The sequence below is a fragment of the Pongo pygmaeus genome, chromosome 22, assembly GCF_028885625.2.
Source record: "Pongo pygmaeus isolate AG05252 chromosome 22, NHGRI_mPonPyg2-v2.0_pri, whole genome shotgun sequence".
NCBI lineage: Eukaryota > Metazoa > Chordata > Mammalia > Primates > Hominidae > Pongo > Pongo pygmaeus.
Window position 1 is genome coordinate 48845911 of NC_072395.2, and position 19647 is coordinate 48865557.

The following is a 19647-nucleotide window of genomic DNA, read 5'->3' on the forward strand; positions in this document are numbered from 1 at the left end:
CATGTTTAGGGAAAGCAGGGCTGGCCAGGGGTCTTTGCTAGAGGTTCCTCGGGGCTGGAGTTAGGACAAGTATTTCCAGCTCAATGCACCATGGGACACTGAAGCTAAAGGAAGAGACAGAGCAAATAAGGTCTTTAACGCCAAGGCCACCTAGCATGTGACTGTGAGGACAGTCACCCTCCAAGGCAGGTCACATAAACTTAGAGCCCACCTTTTTAAGGGCAAGACTGTTTGGCTTCTTGCTCTGGTGGAGGAATGAAGCCAAGTCTTTAATTTGCATTTCCCAATTGAGTGGAATCAATCTTTTTTGTATCCTGAAATATTGTGGTTGCCTTGATTGGGTAGTATCTTTATATGCTGAATTCCAAACTGCCAGCTACAAACACACTTTCTTTATTTGCACCTTGTCTTTATATAGCCTGGGACACACTCAGAGGAGGGTGACCCACATTCTGAAAGGGGTACAGAGCTTACCTGGTTTTGCCCACATTAGTGAAGCAAATGGGTCTGGGTCCACCCAGTCCAAGTCTCAATGCTGAGCCTTGACCAGAGATTAAATACAGGATGTGGTGAAAACAGCTGAACCATTAAACCCCCTAGGAACTGAAAACCACACTATATGTGTTATGTGTTATTTGTTCTCCTAGGAGTTGACATGGGCATCCAAATCTAAGAAGTATGTTTAGCAAGATACTGATATCAACAAGGGGATGAGGCCCAGGGCATTGTTGGGGCAACAAAAAGCTCCCCTTCCTTCTTTCTAGAAAAGAAGAAAGGAATCATGCTGGGTGCAGGGTTCTGGGGAGGAAGGGAGGGAGGCAGGCAGGAATTTGTTCTTGGAACCGAAAAGCACAAGCAAGCTGAGTGGGCATCCGCCTCAATGCATGGCACTGACTATCCTGCAGACACAGGTGCTGAAGGAGCCTCAGAACGCAGCTGGTGTCATAGGCAGCACTCACAGGCCCACGCAGCCTCCCCAAGCCTGCTTCCCCATGTCCCTTCATGCCCTGCCCACTTTCCTAACCTTCTCCCCCAGGAGTTTCCACCAAGAGGAGGAGCAGCTGAGCTCACAGTACCTGGAGTTCTGTTGCACACACAGCTGTGCAGGCCCTGCATTGCCCTCGGGCCAGGACAACACTGGGGCTACATTCACCCAGCTCCACCACCTCTAGTTGCCCCATGCTGAGAAATGGCTTCAAGGAGCAGCCCCAACCTGTGGCCTGGATTTCTCTAGGTGGGCTCAACTCACCCTCTTCCGTGTGTTCTGCTCTTGTTTCCGCAGAGGCTATGCTGAGATGTCACTTTCTTTTTTTCAGGGAACTTAGTCTTGGCCTCTCCTTTTGAACTGCTCAAGGTCCCCTTACATGTGTTCTTCACTGAGGTTTCTTTTGCAGAGGTTTGCTTCCCTGGAGATTAATAAATGCCCACAGCACACTTTGCTAAGGAAGCTGGGTGACACTCAGAGAGTTCTCTGTGTTTCTCTACCCTCCATGTTCTCTAGCAACCACATTCTCCATAGCAGTCTGTGCTCTGAAAGTTACAGGAGAGGACTCGCTGGGAAAAACCATTTTTCCAACTGGACTCCAAGTTGGAAACTGTCAAGTGGAAAACATAAATACAATGAAAGGCTTAGGAAGAAAACTCAACAATAAATCTCAAGAAGCAGAGAATAGAATGGTGCACGTCAGGGGCTGTGGAGGGGGGAAAGGGGGAGCTTTTCAGTGGGCATAAAGTTTCAGTTATGCAAGATGATATGGTTTGGCTGTGTCTCCACCCAAATCTCATCTTGAACTGTACTCCCATAATTCCCACGTGTTGTGGGAGGGACCTGATGGAGATAATTGAATCACGGGGGCAGTTTCTCCCATACTGTTCTCATGGTAGTAAATAAGTTTTACGAGATCTGATGGTTTGATAAGGGGAAACTCCTTTCGCTTGGCTCTCATTCTCTCTCTTGCCGCCACCATGTAAGAAGTGCCTTTCGCCTTCCGCCATGATCTTGAGGCCTCCCTAGCCAAGTGGAACTGTGAATTTATTAAACCTCTTTCTTTTGTAAATTACCCAGTCTCGGGTATGTCTTTATCAGCAGCATGAAAATGAACCAATACACAAAATGAATGAGTTCTAGAGATCTGCTACACAACGTCATGCCTATAGTTTACACAGTATCGTACACGTAAGAATGTGTTAAGAGGGCATATCTCATGTTAAACATTTTTACCACAAAAAATAGACATAAGATAAAATTAAGAACACAAGGAAACTTTTGGAGAGGATATGTTCATTACCTTGATTGTTGGGATAGTATCCTGGGTATAAGCCTATGTCAAATTCACCAAATTGTATACATCAAACATGTGCGGTTTTGGTTTTGTTTTTGTTTTGACACAGGGTCTTGTTCTGTTGCCCAGGCTGGATGGAGTACAGTGGTGCAATCATAGCTCACTGCAGCTTCAAACTCCTGGGCTCAAGCAGTCCTCCCATGTCAGCCTCTCATGTAGCTGGGACCACAGGCACGTACCACCACACCAGTCTAATATTTTTTTTTTTTTGAGAGACAGTCTCACTTTGTTGCCCAGGCTGGTCTCAAACTCCTGGGCTCAAGCAATCCTCCTGCCTCGCCCTCCAAAGTGCTGGGATTACAGGTATGAGCCCCTGTGGCCTGTCCAGTTTTTCAAATGTATCGTATACTTCAATAAAGCTGTTTTCCAAATAAAATGAAAAAGAAAATACAACCATAGCTGGTGATGGGCTGTGAAGTGGGAGGGAGGATTCCTCTATGGCTCCCCGACTTTGAACTTGGATGCCTAGGTAAATGGCAAACCAGGGAAGACACAATAGAGGTGGGTATTGGTGGATTTCCACCCACAATTGCCCCACACAGGCAACTGCTATATGAAATGTTATCATCTCTTCGTTCATGATATATATATGCAGTGATGTGATGGTAAATGTTTAGCAACCACATCTCCAAAAAACTGAATGTATGCATGTGGGTATGTGTGTCTATTCCTTTACAAGTTTACTACAAATTTTTAAATTTTTTTCCCAGCTTAATTAAGGTATAATTGACAAATCAAAAGTATACATATTTATAGTGTATAATGTGATGTTTTGCTCTATGTACACATTGTGAAAGATTAAATCAAGCTAACATATCCATCACCTCACCTCACATACTTAGCTTATGTTTGTGGTAAGAATACTTAAGATCTACTTTCTTAGCAATTTTCAAGTATATGATACTGTTATGATCTGAATGTGTGTCCCTCCAAAATGCACATGTTGAAGCCTAATCCCCAATGCAATAGTCTTAAGGGACCTTTAGGAGGTGAGAAGATCATTGGGGTGGAGCCCTTGCAGATGAGATTAGTGCCCTTATAAAAGAGAACTGAGGAAGCTCATTCTTCCCTTCTGCCCTGTGAGGACCCAGCTAGAAGGCATCATCCATGAAGCAGAGAGCAAGCCCTCATTAGACACTGAATCTTCTAGCACCTTGATCTTGGACTTCCTTAGCCTCCAGAACTGTGAGCAATAAATTTCTGTTGTTTGTAAGCCACTCAGTTTATGATATTTTGTTATAGCAACCCAAACAGACCAAGAAAAATTAACTATAGTCATCATGCTGTGTCTTATAAATTTTTTGACATAAACAATGTATAGCACACAATTTACAAATAATAAGATTAACTTTTATGTAAATCGGTAAAGTCAATTGATTCTTACAGAATGGTTTTGTTGATTTTTGCCAAACCATTGTAATTGTAGCCAACATATGGTTGCAACTGATGAACAAGTGTAGTTCCAATATGAATGCTGGTTAATATTTTTGTTTTACATTAACAAGTAAGAAGAAAGCAAAATAAATGACAAAGACATATGGTGGAAAACATTTTCATCATTCATAAGGGCGACTCTTTGTTGAATCAGGTAGTAGTTGTCAAATACTAGAAGACTGTTTCCTCAATTTTTGTGCCATTTACAATGCAGCAGCTGAAGACATGACAAACTTTTAAGTCGAATCTGCATGATTAACATTTCCCCACACTTCCTTGTGTCTAGATAATCAACAAAACAAGCAAGCTCTGATTGGCAGAATTTGTCAATTTTTTTGGTGTAAATACTCCCATTGTGGCATATTCCAGGCTACCAAGGTGATGTCACTGAACACAGAGTTGCAAAGAGATGTACAGTAGCACACCAGAGTATTGTATTTTCACCACACAGATGCAATAGCTGGCGGGGTTCGGTGGCGCACGCCTGTAATCCTAGCACTTTGGGAGACTGAGGAGGGCAGATCACTTGAGGTTAGGAGTCTGGCCAACTGGTGAAATCCCATCTCTACTAAAAATACAAAAATTAGCCAGGTGTGGTAGTACACACCTGTAATCCCAGCTACTTGGGAGGCTAAGGCAGGAGAATCACTTGAATCCAGGAGGTGGAGGTTGCAGTGAGCCGAGATGGTGCCATTGCACTCCAGCCTGGGCAACAAGAGCAAAACTCCGTCTCAAAAAAATAAAAATAAACAGATGCAATAGCTATAAATAACCTTAAAAGCACAGCTAATAATAAAAGGCAGTAAAATGATTAAGAAATGATGAGTTTAGAATATCATTAAATTCAATATAATTTATTTAACAATAAGTGTAATTAATTTTGAATCATGGCTGTGTTTAACAACTGGCTTGCAAAATTCCTGAAAAGTTAACTGTTGGCTCTTGCACACCAGTTCAACCCAGCCCCAACACACCATGACAGAAATGCCCAAACAATATGTTATTTTTTGTACTTTAAAAAATGGTAATATGCTGCATGCAATCTGGGAGTTGCTTTTTCATACCACATCATGTCACTCTTGTCTTTTGACCCTCAACATCGTCCTTGCCCCTTCTTTGCTCTCAGCTGATGTATCACAGGATGGGGCAGCCTGGGAACAGCCCTTAGAGTCTCTGTTCTGAGATCACCAGTGAGAAGCACGTGGTGGGACAAAGATTTCACTCTTCCTGGGGCAGCGACAGCGGCAGATAACCAGGCTTCTGCAGTAGCAACAGTGGCTTCCTGATACCTCCTGACTTCTGAGGAGCACCACTTCCCTTGGCTTTTGCTCCCTGACCATCCTTTGCAACCATTTCTTTTTCTTTTTTTTTTTTTTTTTTTTTTTTGAGACGGAATCTCACTGTCGCCCAGGCTGGAGTACAGTGGCGCGATCTCTGCTCACCGCAACCTTCGCCTCCCGGGTTCAAACGATTCTCCTGCCTCAGGTACCCGCCACCACGCTTGGCTAATTTTTGTATTTTTAGTAGAGATGGGGTTTCACCACGTTGGCCAGGATGGCCTTGCAACTGTTTTCTAGGCACCTGATTTCCTGAATTAAACCCTTCCTGCTGGAAATATATAGAATGGTTTCTGGTTCTCAGACTGAAAGGCTAGAATGTATTCATGCCTGTTGTCTACTCTCATCGTTTTCACTGTGGTATAATGTTCCATTTTGTGGCCATATCCCACAGGATTCTCCCTAACTTGGCTCCATTTTACTCCCTGCCTGCCCAGCCTCTGATGCTTTTCATAGCCAGTGTTCTCAGATTAGACTAATAGAGACCGTGCTGCGGTGTTTACCCAAATAGTTCTCATGCTTACCCATTAGCGTCCTCAATCCTTGATCTCATTCCCCCTCCTTTTCCCATAGATGAACCAGTGGATCCTGCTTTCCAGTCTGTCACCCTTGGCGTATAGGCTACCACGAGTTGAAGGAGGTTCTATTGCTGGAGAAGACTGGTTCATAGGAGTCAGCTCAGGCTCGCAGCTGCCAACATGAAAAAAATCATCTCAGAAAAATGTAGCTCAGCTGCTTACAGTAAGTCATTGTTATACCTACGTTTATCATTGTGGGACACAGATGCAACCGTTTCTCTGTGCTAACAAGCTGATTAACCTCAGCTAGGACTTTTCCGGAGGGTCCTCCCTCTCCCCACATAATCTATGTTGAAATGCTCAGCACAGAAGTTAGTGCATTGCTGGGACAAAAAGAAGTCTCTCTTCAGAGGGTTCCTAGCATCACCGGAACTCCCAATTCTCCTCTACCTCTTTGTATTCCTTTGTATCATTCATTCCTCATTCCATGTTTCATGTCACTGAGCCTTTCAAAGAGGGCAGATACAGCTCTCTATATTTCACAGAGAGCTCTAGAATTGCAATTACATCCATGACACATATTTTCATACCCCTCAATTCTAGGGCACTCATAGACCACAGTAAGAGATGCTCCTGCTCCTTCTGAGGAACACCAACAGGCAAGATGCACCCCCTGACTGCCCCACCATGAGCAGACCATCTGCCCTCTCTGACGGCATGCTTCACTCTGTCAACATGAAATGGCATGTTGTTCCTGAACATCCCATAATTGTCTGTGCTTCTGTGCCTTTTGCCTATCCTATTTCTGCTTCTGGGCACACTTTTTCTCTCCTTGCCTTTGGGTGGAAGCCCTACTTACCCTTTAACACCCAGGTCATTCTGAGTTGGACTTCTGGAAGGATCAGAAAGTATCCTCTGTGCAGACACCACACATCACTTTACCCTCTTTTTCCCAAGGCAAACAACACTAACCTAGTCCAGGTCATGTTCCTGTTAGGCCCAGATATGCCTCAAAAACTCTAGCAGAACAGCACCCCAGGCAGCATTTCCCAGTCAATCACATGAGCAAGCAAGATACACGCCTCTTCGTGTCCCTGTCTAGGTTTCTTCCTTTTCTGGAGACAGGCTGGGGGCTGGCAGCTGAGGCTGTGTATTGCTAAGTGCAGTTCCAGGAGTCTGCAGAATGGAAGCCACATCCTTTTTTTTTTTTTTTTAAAGACAGAGTTTTGCTTCATCACCCAGGCTGGAATGCAGTGGCGTGACCTCGGCTCATTGCAACCTTGGCCTCCCAGGTTCAAGCAATTCTTGTGCCTCAGCCTCCCTAGTAGCTGAGATTACAGGCATGCACCACCACTCCCAGCTAATTTTTGTATTTTAGTAGAGACGGAGTTTCACCATGTTGGCCCAGGCTGGTCTCAAACTGCTGACCTCAAGTGATCCTCCCATCTCGGCCTCCCAAAGTGCCGGGATTACAGGTGTGAGCCACTGCGACTGGCCAGGAGCCAAATCCTTGATGCCTCCAGGGCCCGAGGCCAAGCAGGCCTCCCTCTTCCTGTGCTCCCTGATCTGTGCTAAAATCAGGTGCTCCCTCTATTCCCCAATCCTAACCCACTTGGATGCACATGTGATTTTAGTACAGCTTCCTTTAATTTCATGTTTAATGATTTTTCATACAACTTTTTGTCAGAGCTGTATTTCTATGCTTTTTACCTTCATTGGCAAAGCTTCTGGAAACAAAGTATGTTAATGAAATTTTAAAAATAAAAAAAATTACATAAAACCCAGTTCAGGTATCTCCACTTCCATAAAGCTTTCTCAAACACCTCCAATCTGAAATACCCTATTCCATGACCTCTGCACGTTGTATAGGATTCTTTATGCCCTTGAGGGATGAGGTAAAGTGTTCCCCCTTAATTTCTGTCACTTTAAGAGCAAACATAGTAACAGACAAGGAACAGACTTACTGTTTACTATAAGAGCTGTAGATTCCCAAGTTCAGTGCTCATCAGCTAAAATGTAAACTCACTACATGCTTAGCATTCACGTTGGCACATCCAGGTTACCCCTGTGGGACTTGAGGGGCAAGGGGAACAAGTGCCAACATGATGCTCATTCAGCTTGCTGGGCCATGAATAATAAAGTCCTTTGTCTCTGACGCAGGGATCTTGTGTCTTCTGCCAGCATCCATAAAACAGTAACAAGCTAACTTATTAGCTTGTAAGTAGAGTAAAATCTCAGACCCTTTGCAGGTCCTGGTCTGAGTTCATGCCTTTTCTTCTTTGGGACTGGCCCCAGAGTCCAGCATAGGTCCTGATTAGTATATATGTAGAAAGTAATCAAGTTCAATGGACTAAACTGAAGACAGGGAACTTTCCTTCTACTGAATACCACTTAGCCCAGTGTTTCTTTTTTTTTTTTTTTTTTTTGGCCCAGTATTTCTTAACCTCAGCACTATCGACATTTGGAACCAGATAATTCTCTGTTGTAGGGGGCTGTTCTGTGCATGATAGGATATTTAGCAGCATCCCTGGCCTCTACACGGTAGATGTCAGTAATACCCACCCCCAATGTCTCCAGACATTGCCAAATGTTCCCTGGGAGAGCAGTATCATCCCCTGCCATCACCACTGAAAACCACTTATTTTACCTATCCAGAAGTAGGGGTGGGGTGGGGAGGAGGAAGCAAGGGAGTATAACTAAATTATCACTTAGTGGAGTTTGAGATGCTAATGTACCGGAGAGGTATAGAAATACCGCACTCACCTGCCTTTTCACTCAAGTATCACACATGATAAGTCATGACATATTGCAGCCAACAGTAAACACAATCATCGTGAGCTCCCATGGGTGCTGGGCAGGAGCGTCCACTGCATCGTCTCATCCACACCCACAGCCATTCTGTGAAGTGGGCATTTCCACTCTGCAAGAACCTGAGGCACAGGGAGGTCACGTGCCTTGCCAAGGGGAAGAGTTTGGACTTGAACACAGAGCTGTTGATCTCTGTCGCACTTGTTCTTAATCATTAACCTATTGTTAATGATCCGACAAAGAACGTGGGGGATGACATGGAAGAGAGGGGATTGGAAGTTATGAAATGGGAAACCAAAGTTTACTTTGAGGGGAAAAAAAATCAAACTTACATGTCAATAGCATCCTCTTAGAGATTGAAAATATGTAACCCTTTGGATATTTTAAGAGCACATATAGTATCAGAATCTGTAACAACATGTACTTTAATTCTTACATAAAATGTTAAAATACAGGCCCAAGTGAATAGCTCTCTTTCCTGCATCCAGAAAAATGTGAACCATCCAGCCTAGGAAGGAGCAAAGTGACAAAACCTGTTTGAACAAACCCAGTGCTACACTCCACTTCGACGGAGTACCTTTCCCATCTGGTGGTAGGTTAAAGAATTGTCCCTAAAACACTTTTAAATCCACTCGTGACTTTGCAAAGTAGTAGCATCAGTGCCAGCCTGAGTCCCAGCAGTTAGACACATACTGATCCCCCAAATTGATTACTAATTGACACCAGATTCTGGTAATTTCAAGGGCAGGTCAATTACTGACTGCCTACAGAATTATTAGTACAAAGGTGAGTAACCCCTATGGAAAAACACTGTTTTGACTTTATTTAAACTTTTCCCTGAGAAGCTGACATTCCCCTACATCATTAATTCTCAGAAATATTTTTAATGCACTATAATATTTTATCTTGGAGGCAGAGTAAAATAGCAAGAAATAAGAAAGGGGAAGAGAGGGGCAGTCAGTCACTGCCATATTCGGTGGAGAGCCAAAAATAAGAATACATAATTATGTTTAAAATATATGGGGCCGGGCACAGTGGCGCACGCCTGTAATCCCAGCACATTAGGAGGCCAAGGTGGGTGGATCACTTGAGGTCAGGAGTTTGAGACCAGCCTGGCCAACATGGTGAAATCCCATCTTCACTAAAAACAAAATTAGCCAGGCGTGGTGGCAGGCACCTGAAATCCCAGCTACTCAGGAGGCTGAGGCAGGAAAACTGCATGAACCTGGGAGCCAGAGGTGTGGTGAGCCGAGATCACACCACTCCAGCCTGGGCAACAGAGTGAAACTCTGTCTAAAAAAAAATATATATATATATGTATATCAATTAAAGATTTTAAAAGCGGTAAGTCAATTTCTCTCAGGAATCTTGAAAAACATAATCCAGAAAAATGAATGACTCCATAACTAAAATATTAACTATACTTAAAAGTAGAATTGATGTCCAATACTGATATATCCAGATAACTCATATTGACACAAATATCTCTCCAATAATTTTATTTTTTTCCAATATAATTGTCTCATGTCTTCATTCTCCCAATCTTTACACTGTTCTCTTTTTACAGTAATATCATAGAAAAATTGGTAATACATTTGTATTCATTAATCTGACAAATAGTTATTGAGCACCTGCTCTGTGCCAGGCATTGGGATACAGCAGTGAATAAGACAAATCCTTGTGCACATGGGGCTTACACTCTAATTGGGGACACAGGCAATCTACAAGTAAACGTACCTCAGGTTCCACAGAAAGCACTAAATATCATCTCATTTAATTTTTCCAACTCTATGTGGTGGGTCCTATTATTTTTCATTTTACATGTGAAAAAAAAAAACCAAAAACGAGGCTGAGAGGTTAACTGGTTTGCTCAAGGACTCAGATGAGTGAGTGGCAGAACCAGGATTCAAAATCAGATATATCTTCTCCAAAGTCCAACATCGTCCAGCTGCAAGTTTTCAACAGCAATGCAGCCAGCATCCACTGATAACAGTTTATGTGCCAGGCCCTGGGGAATACAGAGGTGACTGGGGCCTGCCTCCAAGAGTTAGTGCAGCATCTGCCTGCCTAGGGAACACCAGGCTTCCAGTGTCTAACAGGACACCCACCTGCTCACCAGCATTCACTGAAAATAATAAATTCTCCCGATCTCAGCTCCAACATTCTGAAAAAAATAACAAAAATTATTATTTAAAAATGATAGCAAAAGTTGGCCAGGCACTGTGGCTCACGCTTGTAATCCCAGCACTTTGGGAGGCTCAGGTAAGTGGATCACCTGAGGTCAGGAGTTCAAGACCAGCCTGGCCAACATGGTAAAACCCTGTCTCTACTAAAAATACAAAAATTAGCCGGGTGTGCTGGCGCATGCCTGTAATTCCAGCTATTCAGGAGGCTGAGGCAGGACAATCACCTGAGCCCAGGAGGTGGAGGTCGCAGTGAGCCAAGATCGAGCCACTGAACTCCAGCCTGGGTGACAGAGCAAGACTGTCTCAAAAAAAAAAAAAAAAAATTATTGTAAAAGTGAAATTCAACAAAAGGATTAACATCAAGATTAACATGAACTGATCCTGTGATTTCCCTACAAGGGGAGGAAAAGCTACGTTTGAGGCTTTTTGGATTTTTGCGGGGCTTTCTTTCCCCTTTTTATTTAGAACAAGGCAATGGAAGTGGAGCTCTTACTTCTATACTAAGCACATTTTGAAAGACTCATTGACACCAAACATCAATGAGGAATGAAACATTACAAAGATGCTCCCCTTTAAACAAACATAAAGTCAGCGCTTTTAAATATTATGTGCTTCTTGGACAGGTATCCTAATTCAAGACAGCATCTCACACAAACTGGAGCTGGCGATCAGTCGAATAACCTGGCTGGGCACATCACTGATAAGGCCAATGATTCCCAGCACCTTCTGACAAACCTTTGTTTCCTGCTTCTTGTCTGAAGTACACTGTTTGCTTGGCAAAAGCCAGGAGACGTGAGAACCTCCCACAGCAAATGTTGATATAAAGAAAATGTCCTAAGTGACCAGTGATATTTATCCAGGTATTATTTCCACCACCTGTGCAGAGTTTACCAAGTAGGTGGGTAGGTTCGCTATCTTGGGTGCGTTCAGCTTGAGTTGCCCGGATACCACATCTTGAGTTCAACAGGGAACATAAATCTAATTGTTCCTCTCTTCACTTAAACCCTAAGGATTCCAAATTAGATCACATTGCTGAACCACATGAGTGAACCTTATGCATTTGACCTCTCAATGTGGTTTGCAAAGCTACCCTCTGGAACTAAAGGCAGGAAGCTTTGCTATCGAAAAGATGTTAGTGTCTCATCAAACACAGCCAACGTTCAAGAATCGTGCCCCTTGACAGGAGCGTGTTTTAATTGCTGGTGATATTGCAGAACAGATTTCTGAAGTCTAATTTTCTTTCTGCAGCCAAATTTTCGACGTATATTAATAACATCCTCATAAACTTCCATCTGTGGGCACAGTCATCGCTGCATAGTTGGCTTCACAGTTCTAAAAAAGAAAAAGAAGAAAATTTGGAAAAATTATTCCCAAAAAGGACACGATTATAAAGTTTATAGTAGGAGCAAACTTTAAAGTTACCACTCTTATAGAATGTTTAGAAAATTTTAAGATGATTAAACTTCATGGAAATTTTTAAGGTCTCTTTTCATGAAATTATTTTTTTCTTTTGACTATATTTCCATTTTATAGCACTTACCACAACAGTAATTAACGAATTAGCTGCATAATTATTTATTTAATGTCAGTCTCCCTGCTCGTTCTGTAATCCCCTCCAAAGGGAGGAACAGGGACTGATCTGTTTACCTTCCCAATGCTCGGTATATTGACAAATAGCAGGGGCTCAAAAAAATTTTTTTTGCTGCTGCTATCTCCACAATAGGATTATGATTGCATTGTCCGAAATGTCAATTAGCTACCTCAAAAGCACTTGGCTTCATTTAATGACTTCCTCTCATACTACAGTTATGCAAGATGTGACAGAAGTAAAGGAAACATGGAATCTCCTTGTATATTTTTTGCAACTTCCTGTGAATCTACGATTATTTCAAAACAAAGAGCTTTTCTATTTAAAAAAAAAAAAAAAAAAGAGATTTTGCTCCCTGCCACCAGCTTCTTGGATTTCACCTAGATCTTAGGAACTTCCATCTCAATCTTCCCATACCCACAATATACTTGGCTTCCTGATTTCAACAATGTTTTCCAGGAGGTTGACTTTCAACTACCCAATATGAGCTAGAAGCTCAGCGTTCCCTCCCGCCCACCCTTGACAAAGCAGATCATCTTATACAACAACAGCCACTTTTCTGAGACGGCCGGCCAAAATGCCAAGTGTGGTGCCAATTTTTATACAATTGATTCCTTTCTGTCTCCTCCACACAGAGACCACCAAAAAGCTGTCATACGGTAGTAATTTTCAAGAACTCGCTGGCACATCAAGTGTTAGGAAGAAATGTTATGTTGATGAGCTGGTCATTTGCTCAAGATTTCTGGTTGGCAAGAAAATACAGAGCATGCACACCCAGGTTCCCAGACGACAAACCACACACCCAAGTATTATTGAGCCTCCTCCATGGCAGCCTCATGTTACACAACGAATCAGGCCACCGTCGAGCTGCCAAGAGCCTTGGAAAACTATGCAAAGTGCATTAAAATCAACAGAAAAACTTCTCATGTCACAATATTTAGATAACTTCTCACTTCTCCAAGCTTCCCTCAAAAACCACCCCTCCCAGGCCAAAGTTTGACGCTACTGGCTTGAATCACACAGTCAGATTTGGACTTTTCAACAAACCACAGAACAGATATTAACTTTCCTGTAAGCCTGGGAATACGGTCAGCAGTTGTGGGCATGAAGAGAGGTTCAGCGTCCAGGGGCAGAGCTGAGCCAGAGTTACAGGGAGCCAGCAGAAGGTGGTTCCCAGCTGCCCTCACCAGCCCTGAACTGAGCCCACTCTCTGGACCTCTTTGTCTTCCCAAATGATGGCCTTCCCTGGAAGAAAAACAAAACAAGACCAAAGACCAGGCGCGGTGGCTCACGCCTATAATCCCAGCACTTTGGGAGACCAAGGTGGGTGGCTCACCTGAGGTCAGGAGTTTGAGACCAGCCTGGCCAACATAGTCAAACCTCGTCTCTACTAAAAATACAAAAAATTAGGTGGGTGTGGTGGTGCATGCCTATAATCCCAGCTACTCGGGAGGTTGAGGCAGGAGAATCACTTGAACCTGGGAGGCAGAGGTTACAGTGAGCCGAGATCGTGCCACTGCACTCCAGCCTGGGCAACAAGAGCAAAACTTCATCTCAAAAAAATAAATAAACAAAGCCAAAAAAATCTGCCTTTAAATTCACATCAGTCTCTGTGGGTCAGAAGACAAAGGCTGTCTAGCTCTCCAACACCTTCACAGGCTTAAAGCATGACCTTCCACTGACTCATGTGAAGGCAATGGCAAATAACAGATATTCAAGGAGAAACAGCTTTGACGAACCTCTCCTGACAGTGAGGCTAGGAGAGAGAAAAAGAAATGAAAATCAATTTGCATGATCACCAAGACAGAAACGGGGGCAGAGGGAAAGAAGGCCGAAAGGAGAGAGAAATGATCTTCGTTATTAATGTTTTTAATATGGCAGCACGATTAAGACATAGTCTCCCTGCCAGGCAGCAAGTTCAGAGGGAGACAAACCACCCATCTTCTCATGGGTTTTTAGCAGGAGAGTAATGCCCATTGGCGTAACAGTTTCAAATCGATACAGCACTTTCACCTATAGAAACTCACTTACAGACAGGTGCACTGGCTCATGCCTGTAATCCCAGCACTTTAGGAGGCCAAGGCAGGCAGATCACCTGAGGTCGGGAGTTCGAGACCAGCCTGACCAACATGGAGAAACCCTGTCTCTATTAAAAATACAAAATTAGCCAGGCGTGGTGGCGCACGCCTATAATCCCAGCTACTCAGGAGGCTGAGGCGGGAGAATCACTGGAACCGGGGAGGCAGAGGTTGCAGTGAGCCGAGATCATGCCACTGCACTCCAGCCTGGACAACAGAGTGAGACTCCGTCAAAAAAAAAAAAACTCAGTTAAACTCTCAGCCATCCTGAGCTATTGTACCCAATTTACAGAAGAGGAAACTGAGACTTGGAGAGCAAGGGGCAGAACCAGGAGAACAGTGCGATGAGTCAGGCCAGCCATTCCGTAGGGAAGTGAAAGAAGCAAATGAGAATTGCCGTGCTAGTCTTTGGGAAAAATGAGATAAAGCATAGCTCCCCGGGTGCGGGTGGGGGAGATTCCTTTCCTCCTTTGGAGTAGGCCTAGGACTACGGAAACAGGATTTCAGAGAGTTACGCTTGTTCTTATTCTGACAGTCCAAAGAGAATAGTCCCTAAGCAGATAAATGCTCATTTCAAAGGTGATTCTCAAACACTGTCTCCAAAAAGAAATCCACCCAGAAACGTGAGATGAGAGGACTGTACACAAAGGTCCTCAGCTGTTGCTTCCATTGGCGGCTCCAATGGGATACTGGTTTAAGTCAAAATATCAAAGGATTTGACGGTGAGCAGCGCCTTGAAGGGACTCTGGAATATGATCTGCGCCCCGGTGGAGAAATAGGGGCTCAAATACCAGGCCCACTGAGGAGGCAGGAGGCTGAGTCTCCCACCAGAGCCCGGGTGCTGGCCTGGCCAGACTCCTGACTGCATCCATGAGGAGAAAGAAGCTCCTGTTGTCCAGGCTTCTGTTCACACATCTGCATTTTCCCAGTGCAAACAGAGGTGGCCTTGGGGGACAGAGCAGGAGAGTGAGGAGGGAGATGGAGCATCACTGTCCCTCACTGATGCCAGTTTCGTTTTCGCCAATGGGGATTAAAATGCTTGGCTCCAGGCCAGGCACCATGGTTCAAACCTGTAATCCCAGTGCTTTGGGAGGCCAAGGCGGGCAGATCATCTGAGGTCAGGAATTCAAGACTACCTGGCCAACATGGTGAAACCCCGTCTCTCCCAAAAAGACAAAAATTAGCTGGGCATGGTGGTGTGCAGCTGTGGTCGCAGCTACTCAGGAGGCTGAGGCAGGAGAATCGCTTAAGTCTGGGGAGGCGGAGGTTGCAGTGAGCCAAGATCGCGCCACTGCACTCCAGCCTGGGCTACAGAGTGAGACTCCGTCTGAAAAAAGAAAAAAAAAAAAAAAAAGCTCAGCCCCACCACCTCACAGAGCCAGAGTTAAAAGCCAACTTGGGCCAGCGCCTATTGCATCTAGGAAGGTAAAGCCTAGTAACCTGGGGGAAATAACTGTTTTCCAACTCAGCCTACGATTCCATTTTGTTTTATTTAACCTCGTTCTGGGTGTGCAGTTCGTAGCCACTTGGGAGGCTCGTGTACTGAATTGTTTCCAGTGTGCCGAACCAGACTGATGTTTCCCTGATGCTAGGCCAGTGTGATCTCATTTCTCCTCCTGTTAGAGATTTTGGGAGCACTCCTCCCTGGGCAGAGGCTAAGGGGAGCAAAGAGTGCACCCCAAGTGCTAGCAGCCAAAATAAACCATCAGGCTTAGTAGTAGGGAATGGAACAGCCACCCTGCAATGGCTAAAATACACGTCACATAAAATTTACCATCTTCACCATTTTTAAGTCTACAGCTCGGCAGTGTTAAGTACATTCACATGCGTGTGCAGCCATCTTCACCACCATCTCCAGAACTCTTTTCATCTTGCAAAACTGCAACTCTGCCCCATTAAACACTAACTCCCCATTCCCCGTCGCCCCAGCCCCTGGCAACCACGGTTCTACCTCTGTCTCTACGAATTCGACTACTCTAGAGACCTCGTATAAGTGGAATCATACAGTAGTTGTCCTTCTGTAACTGACTCCTTTCACTTAGTATAATGTCCCCGAGGTTCATCCCTGTATCCAAATTCCTTTCCTTTCCAGGCTGGGTGTTGCGCTGGTCTATCTACCGCCATGCAGCATTCTCTGTATTTATTCCCCCATCGATGGACACCTGGGCTGCTTCCACCTCTCAGCTATGGTGAATAATGCTGCTATTAGCACAAGTGTACACACATTTGTTGGAGTTTGCAGCCCTTTCTCACAGCTTCCCAAACAGACAAATAGAAGTGAATGGCGCATCCCAAAAGACTGTTGTTTCCCTATTGCGGGGTTACTGCCCAAGTCCACCTGAAGGTGATGGGCCCGGCCCTTCTGGTTCAAGCTGGGGCTCAGGGGGCTGTCTCAGAGGCTGCCAAGGCTCCCTTACTGTTCAATGCCTCACACACACACAACACCCACCACAATGCCCAAGCTTCACACAACATGCACCCCAACTCTCCCATATACCCCAACTCTCACAACACACACCCCGACTATCAGATGACCCAGCTCTCATACACCTCAACTCTCACACACACCCCAATTCACACACACCCCAACTCACACACACTGCAACTCACACCTCAACTCTCACACACCCCAACTCACATACACCCCAACTCACACACACCCCAACTCACATACACCCCAACTCACACACACCCTCTCACACACAACTCTCACACACACCCCAACTCACATACACCCCAACTCACACACACCCCAACTCTCACATACCCCAACTCACGCACACTGTAACTCACACCTCAACTCACACCCAACTCACACACACCCCAACTCTTACCCCAACTCACACACACCCCAACTCTCACATACCCCAACTCACACGGCAACTCACACCTCAACTCTCTCACACACCCCAACTCATATACACCCCAACTCTCACATACCTCAACTCACACACACAATTCACACCTCAACTCTCACACACACCCAAACTCTCATAACACACACCCCAACCATCAGATGACCCAACTCACACACCTCAACTCTCACACACATTCCAACTCACACACCAGCTCTCACATGCATCCAAATTCACACACACCCTAGCTCTCACAACACACACCCCAACTCTCACACACCTCAAATCACATCCCAATTCACAAACACCCCAGCTCTCACACACCCCAACTCACACACAACTCACACCTCAACTCTCACACACACCCCAGCTCTCACACACACTGCAACTCACACACCCCAACTCTCACACATACCACAACTCTCACAGCACACACCCCAAGAGACGACCCAACTCACACACACCCCAACTGTCACACACATCCCAACTGATACACACCTCAACTCTCACACACTCCAACTCACACCTCAACTCACACCATTCCAACTTATATACACCCCAACTCACATACACCCCAGCTCTCACACACCCCAACTCACTTCAAGTCACACACCTCAACTCTCACACACACCCCAACTCTCACAGCACACACCTCAACAAACGACCTCTCACACACCCCACTCACACACATCCCAGCTCACACCTCAACTAACACATACTCCAGCTCACACACCCCAATTCACACACACCCCAACTCACACACCTCAACTCTCACACACCCCAACTCACACCTCAACTCTCACACACCCCAACTCACACCTCAACTCACACACACTCCAACCCACTCACTTCAACTCTCACACACCCCAACTCACAAACGCCCCAAACTCACACACACCCCAGCTCTCACACACCCCAGCACACACCTCACCTCACACACCACAACTCTCATATCTGAGCCCCACCAATCAGAAACCCTGCCATGTCCAGGGACTTCACGAAGATGGCCTCCAGGCCAACTCAACCCGGAGTCGAGTCCAGTGGCTGTTTGCTCCTGGCTCTCCATAAGAGTTTGCTTGGACTGAGGTGAACATTCACCGGCAGAGGACTCTGTGTGACTGGCTTATTCCACGAATGCCAACACCTACCTGACTCACTGACCTGACCCAGCACTTCCCTAAGCAGTAGCCACGTGGACCACTGAGCAAGCAAGTGGTGCAATAAGCACACTGAACAGACGCTGGTTAATCAGGAGGGCAGGAAGGTCTTCTCGGACTCTCCTGATAAGGGTACCTATGGTGACAATAGCAGAAGGTGGCCCCAGACTTCAACCTATCTGCTTTCCTGCATCTGGGCCCCAGCCCTCCTCGGGAGGCTGACTTAACCACTCACCACACCAATAAACAAATCTCCCTTCAACCTCAGGCAGTTCAGGCATCGGATGGCCAAAGTGCAGAGAAGGATGCTTTCCCTCCCCTTTTCAGGAAGATAGGAGAAGAAAAGTCCTGTGGATAACATCCACAGATTGACTGGCTTTGCCAGGCCTGTGGATAACATCCACAGATGATTGACTGGCTTTGCCAGGCCTGTGGATAGTTATAGTCACAGATGTCACAAGGTGCACAAGACAAAATGATCCAGCCATTAGAGACCAGGGCTGCTTCTCAGCAGGGCACAAGGCAGGAAATTGAAAGATCACTCAAGTCTCTAACGGAGAAACCCAATCAGAAACAATAGAAGGGACACCTTCTCAACTATCTCAATCAAATGTGTCGTCATCTATCTTTGAACAGCCTTACTGTCTTTGAACCAATGCATTCAGTCATATCTCAAAAGACTCCCAGCTCTGGATCCAGTTGGCTTGAACTTGAACCCATTTTACCAGGAACCAGGAGAACAGGCTACCTAGGCAGAGCATGAGGCTGTCAACTCACCTCTTGTGGAAAGGGTTGCTACGAGTTTATTTTTTAAATAAAGAGGGCAACTGCAGGAATACTTACCTGTAGTAAATATACTACTCCCCGCCTCAAGTAACCTCTTCACAGCAACCGAGACCCAGGAAAGTCTGTCATTAAGGTCTATAAAGGAAAAAAAGTGCATATCAACATTGAGGTTTTTGTGGTGAGCCATGAGGAGTTCTCCCTAGAGTTTGCTGCTACTATCTCACCAGGCTCTTTTATCCCAACATGGCTGTGGTTTAGTCTTCAAACAAGTTGAAAGATAAGCAAATACCCTTCCTTCCAGGTTACATTTGACTGCCCTCAGCATCAGGTGTGTTTTGTGAATGCCAGCATTATCATAAAAAGCCACAATTCGCCCACACACAACCACAGAACCCCCATCTAAAATAAACAAGAACTGGGGCAGAGCTTTACCCAAAGAACAAAATCAAATGTGCTTAAAAGGTGATACAGCCAGCTTCACGGTCGTGGATCTTCTTGAAGTGGGAAATGAGAGAATTAAGAGAAATCAGATGAGTAATTCAAACCACTGTAAAACCC

The 19647-nt window shown here is 45.0% G+C and overlaps 1 long non-coding RNA gene across 1 annotated transcript; it reads right to left on the reverse strand.

Annotated features, from left to right (window-relative positions):
* Nucleotides 1-9921: 9921 nt before the first annotated feature.
* LOC134738950 (uncharacterized) lies at nucleotides 9922-19226 on the reverse strand. Its single transcript, XR_010125248.1, has 2 exons — nucleotides 19147-19226; nucleotides 9922-11957 (listed from the first exon to the last, which is right to left on the reverse strand). It is a non-coding gene; the product is annotated as an uncharacterized LOC134738950 (long non-coding RNA).
* Nucleotides 19227-19647: the final 421 nt, after the last annotated feature.